The following is a 6,000-nucleotide window of genomic DNA, read 5'->3' as shown; positions in this document are numbered from 1 at the left end:
AGAGATTAGAATACAGATATGCACTAAGAAAAGACCATGTGAAGACACTGAAAGAAGATGCCCATCTGCAAGCCAAGGAGAGAAGCCTCAGAAAAAGCCAACCCTGATGATACCTTGATCTTGGACTTCCAGCTTCCAGAACTGTGAGGAAATAAAGTTCTGTTATGTAAGCCACCCAGTCTGTGGTACTTCGTTATGGCAGCGCTAGCAAACTAATACAGCTTCATTCTCAGTCAGAATCTTCTCACATAGTGACAGTAAGGCCTCTGCAGTTCCAGGTTTACCTGCCCGGCTCCGCAACCTGAAAGGGTCTCTTTTCCCTAGCAGATCTAAAAAAACAAAACAGGAGCTTCCCTGGTGGCGCAGTGGTTGAGAGTCCGCCTGCCGATGCAGGGGACACAGGTTCATGCCCCGGTCCGGGAAGATCCCACATGCCGCGGAGCGGCTGGGCCCGTGAGCCATGGCCGCTGAGCCTGCGCGTCCGGAGCCTGTGCTCCGCAACGGGAGAGGCCACAACAGTGAGAGGCCCGCGTACCGCAAACAAACAAACAAACAAAACCAGAATTGAATCTCATTGGCCTGACTTGGGTCACATCACACGTACACTCCTGAGTCAATCCCTGCGGCCGGGAAGATGGAAGAGGCTGATTGGCCAGACCTGAATCTTGTGCCCACCCCTCAAGTCTACGTAGAGTCAGGCAAACCATGTGGCCTGAGAGCAAGGGGGTCAGGGGACTACTCCCCTGGGGAAGATCAGGGCAAAGGGGAGAAGAGTGCAATGGCAGGAGGCTGAAACAGCAGGTGCCTGCTCTCCCTGGCTCTAATCTACCCCCACCCACAATTCACCCTCCACTGAGCTGCCCTAGAGCTTTCTTCATTTCAGATCAGACGATCTCACCCCCCTCCTTCAATAAAGCGTCATTATCTGTCCCTGCCTTTCTTTTCCATTTCCCGCCTTTGAATGCACCTCTCCGGATGCACCACAGCGCTTAGCAGGCACCCTCAACTTTGGAGGCCTTGGGTCACCGCTTCCTCTACCTCAGAAACATTCTCACTCCATCCTCAAGATACAGGTTAAAAAATCACTCTCTGGGCTTCCCTGGTGGCGCAGTGGTTGAGAGTCCGCCTGCCGATGCAGGGGATGCGGGTTCGTGCCCCGGTCCGGGAGGATCCCGCGTGCCGCGGAGTGGCTGGGCCCGTGGGCCATGGCCGCTGAGCCTGCGCGTCCGGAGCCTGTGCTCCGCAGCGGGAGAGGCCACAGCAGTGAGAGGCCCGCGTACCGCAAAAAAAAAAAAATCACTCCCTCACATATTTGCAAACGAAGCAACTGTAAAAGGATTAATCTCCAAAATATACATGCAGCTCAATAGCAAAAAAACAAACAACCCAATCCAAAAATGGGCAGAAGACCTAAATAGACATTTCTCCAAAGAAGATATACAGATTGCCAACAAACACCTGAAAGAACGCTCAATATCACACTGATCATTAGAGAAATGCAAGTCAAAACTACAATGAGATATCACCTCACACCGGTCAGGATGGCCATGATCAAAAAATCTACAAACAATAAATGCTGGAGAGGGTTTGGAGGAAAGGGAACCCTCTTGCACTGTTGGTAGGAATGTAAATTGATACAGCCACTATGGAGAACAGTATGGAGGTTCCTTAAAAATAAAAATAGAACTACCATACAACCCAGCAATCCCACTACTGGGCATATACCTTTAGAAAAAACCATAACTCAAAAAGACACATGTGGGGGCTTCCCTGGTGGTGCAGTGGTTGAGAATCTGCCTGCCAATGCAGGTGATCAGTGACCACCTAGAGGGGTGGGATAGGGAGGGTGGGAGGGGGACGCAATAGGGAGGGGATATGGGGATATACGTATACATATAGCTGATGCACTTTGTTGTATAGCAGCAACTAACACAACAACATAAAGCAATTATACTCCAATAAAGATGTTTTTTTTTTAAAGCAAACTAGCTGGCTTAATCAAGGGAAGAGTGGGGAAACATCTGTAATGAGAGCGCACGAAAGACAGAAAAAATTTTTTAATTGTACTGAAATAAATTTGAAAATCTTAAAAAAAAAAAATCACTCTCTGGGAATCCTTCCCTTTTGAACAGACCCATCTCATTTCCAAAGCACAGCTGGATAGCATGACGGTAAAAGGCTGGACAGACCGCTTAGGTGCAAATCTGTTTGCTGTGTGACCTTGGGGTAAGTTACTTACATTTCTGTGCCTCCATTTTCCCAGGACCTAGCTCCTAGGATTGCCGACAGAAATGAATGAGTTAAGACATGAAAGCACTTGGAACAGTGTCTGGTACATGCAGAATGCCTAAGAAGCTTTCTCTCTTTTTACCTCCTGTTGTCTGAACACATCCCTATTGGGAATGACCTGTCCATTTCCCCTACGGAGCCTGGGTTCCACTCTGAAGGAGGGAATGCCTGTTTATCACATTGGACCCCTGGGGTTCTGTAGGTGTGCTGTTTCCCCAGCACAGAAAAGGTGCTTGGAACTTCAAAACCCTGAATGCAGGAATGAGTGAGTAAGCAAAGCAAGTTCCTGCACACAGAGAAAGAGTCTCCAACAGCGAGCGGAACAGCATCCTCCCTCGGTCTGCAATCTGTGCAAACCCCACCTGGCCTGCGATGGCTCTCACCGCTGAGGCAACCCTACCCCTCTCCTCCAAGCCACTTTCCTCCCACCCCCTCCTCCTACTTCATTCAGCCCAAGTTCAAGGGCAAACCACCAGGAAAACCCAAAGAACGTTCATCGGATAAGTCACCCGATTACTAATCAGGTCCACCCACCCCACGGCTAACGACTATTTTCCCTGCGAAAAGTAAACACCGCCTCCTCCCCACCGCCTGACAGCAAAGCCATTAAACCCAGGAAGGGCGTGTCTCCACAGCAGCCCAGAAACAACTTGAAAGTGGAAAAGGACGGTGGATTTGGTGATTCAGTGGTCGTTAAGATAGCCAGAATGTTTGGTTTCAGCTCACATGGAACCTATTCCTCTCCCCTACTGGTCTCTTCTAAGATGAGAGGGGGCAGAGCCTCAGAAGACACCTGAGCAGGTTGGATGTCTTTGTGACCCCGCCGGCGAGTTAACCCAGCCCTTGAGTTTCTTTCCGATTTGCCCCCTGTGCGTGGGGCTGCCTGGAGGTGCCCAAAGGTTCTCACCCAGGCAGGCGAACTTGAACAGCGCCCCCTGGAGGAAGCCAAAGCAGTGCTCGAGAAACCAGGGAGCAAGGCCCCCAGCACTTGGGCGACACATTTGGCTCCAGCTTCTGGCAGCTCAGGCAGAAAGAGAAACACATCGGGTTGCATAGTTTTCATTTTCCAACAACAGAAAGCATGTTCAAACCTTGGCAGAGACAACATTTTTACTGGAACCAGGCTGCAGAAGGAATGTCTTGGGGCGCTGCAGGTTTAAAGGACCCTGGGTGACAGGCTGGGTGATCCCTATAACTGCAGCTTCATTGTCCCCACGTTGGTTCCTTCACTCTCAGAACAAACACCTGCTGAGCTGGCATGCTGTGCCTGCCCTTGGCTGGGCCCAGGCCGCAGAGAGGGCATGGCACACTCCTTGCTGCCCAAGGCTTCCGGATCACTCCCTCCTTCAGCACTGAGGATGCCTGCTCCTTGGGTTATCACCTCCATCCACCCATCAGTAACAGCATGACAGCAGTGTTACTGTAAGGGCTGCACGGGACTTCCTCCCTCACCTCCGGAACATAATCATTTGGAAAAAAGATGGGACCAGGGGTAGCCCACACACCCAGTAGCCAGCCTCCCACTTCGTCTTTGCTAACAGAACCCCTGTCTTGGTAGGGTGTGCCAGGCCCTAGGGGATACATGATTGATCTAAGAAAGCTAGGACGCCTCCATTCCCGTATATTAGAGACTTATTTTCCCAACCCTTGTAGCTAAGTCTGAGCCTGTGACCCAGTGCTGGTCAAAGAGATGTCTGCTAAGGCCTCTGGGAAAGTTCTTTCCCCCTTAATAAATGGAAAGCCCCTATTTTCAGCCTTGAGCACCATGTGTGAAGACATGATGCTTTGAGCTGTGGCAGCCATCTTAGGACTACGAGGTAATAAGGCTGGACTCTTAAAGGAAATACATGGAAGATGGCAACATAAAGAGAGAGAGTCCTGGATGTTAACTTGGAATCGTTGAACCCACCCGGGACCACCTGTCTCCCTGAAGACATCTAGTAGAAGATGTCGTTATTGCTTATACTACTGTCAGCTCATTATTCTCTCACTTGCAGCCGAATACATCCTAATTAATACAACAGGTATATACACAACATAGGAAAATTCAGTCCTGGGGAGACCACAGGCAGTCATGAAAAGAAAGCTTGCTTTGGAATAAAATGATTTTTGGCCTTCATCTTGGGCTCTAGCATTTGTTTGCTATGCATTCTTGGAGAGTCATTTTTACCTCTCTAAGCCCCTGTTTCCTTGCTGGATTGATGTAAAGATGATGGGGGAGACTAGATGAGAAAGCGCTGGACCCACTCTCTGCTTGGTCGCCTGGCTGCTGCCTGCCTATCTTGTTCACTACACCTCCCCAGGCTTCTAGAGGCAGGCCTAACATGTGGGAGGCATCCGATAAAGTTTTGTTGAACAAAGGAATAAATTCCTTTCCTTCCCTCTTATAAAATGAGGTTTCAGTGGTATATTGGTTTGCTAGGGCTGCCAAAACAAAATAGCACAGACGAGGCAACTTAAACAACAGAAATGTATTTTCTTGCAGTTCTGGAGGCTGGAAGCCCAAGATCAAGGTGCTGCAAGTTCGCTTTCTTCTGAGGCCTCTCTTCTTGGCTTGCAGATGGCCACCTTCTTCCTCTGTCTTCACATGGTCTACCCTCTGTGTCCTCACTTCCCTGGTGTCTTTCTGTGTGTCCAAACTTCCTTTTCTTATAAGGACATCGGTCCTATTGGATTAGGTCCTGCCCTAATGACCCCATTCTAACTTAATTGCCTCTTTAAAGGCCCTATCTCCAAATGCAGTCCAATTTTGAGGTACTGGGGGTTAGGGCTTCCACGTATGAGTTTGAGGGAGACACAGCTGGTTATTGCCAGATTTATCCCTCATTGCTTAATTTGGGTCTTCCCCTCATTCCCTGCATGTCCTCTGGTCATTTGGGCTTCAATCATGGAATGTTTAATGAAGATCATTTTGATAACTGTTATCGTAACATTCATTTGACAAACACTGGCATAGCCCTTTTGGACTTTTTTTTCCAAAGCACTTTCCATACCTATGGCCCCACTGTCTCATGGGTGGTTCTCGTTTTGCACACGAGAACACAAAAGCCCAGAGAGGTCAATTGACTTTCCCAAGGTTATTTGCTAATAGTTGGATCAAAGGACAAGGGTCCAGGTGTGTCTGACGCTGAGCGCTGGCTTCTCCGCACAGCCTGGTGTGTGTGTTGGGGGGGGGTATCTTAAGGTGGTGTGGGTGATGGCAGGGACCCCAGGCCTCTTCTTCGAGGAAGCTCTGCTCTGTAACAGCCCCTGCCATCTCCCACCCCTGCCTGTCTTTCACTTCATGGCCCAATCACACAACGCTTCCCCACACACACACCCTCTCGCCTGGACAGGCTGTGCCTCCGCTGAGACCAACCTTCCCTACATCCTCCCTGCCTTCATGATCCCCCCAGAAAGGCCTACACCCCCTCTCCCTGTAATCTCAATGCATAGCCCTGACCTCAAGGAGTTAAAATAGTCCTGCTGGTGATGGCCTCCGTCTTGGGCCAGGAGCATTTCCTGTTGCTTCTGTGCCCTCAGCACTGGGAAGCACAGGACTGGGCAGAGGGTCCCTGCCCAGTGAATATGGCTCTGCACTGAGGTGAAGCCCGTGGACAGACATGGCAGCCTGTTCCCATGCGGAGCGAATGTTTTAGTTATTTTAGAGATCAGGGGAAGGGAGAGTTAACTGAGGGCCGAGGCCGTGGGGAGGGGCTGCAGGGGATGAAG

This window comes from Neophocaena asiaeorientalis, unplaced genomic scaffold (genome assembly GCF_003031525.2).
Source record: "Neophocaena asiaeorientalis asiaeorientalis breed wild unplaced genomic scaffold, Neophocaena_asiaeorientalis_V1.1 scaffold268, whole genome shotgun sequence".
Classification (NCBI taxonomy): domain Eukaryota; kingdom Metazoa; phylum Chordata; class Mammalia; order Artiodactyla; family Phocoenidae; genus Neophocaena; species Neophocaena asiaeorientalis.
This window is presented reverse-complemented; position numbering follows the sequence as displayed.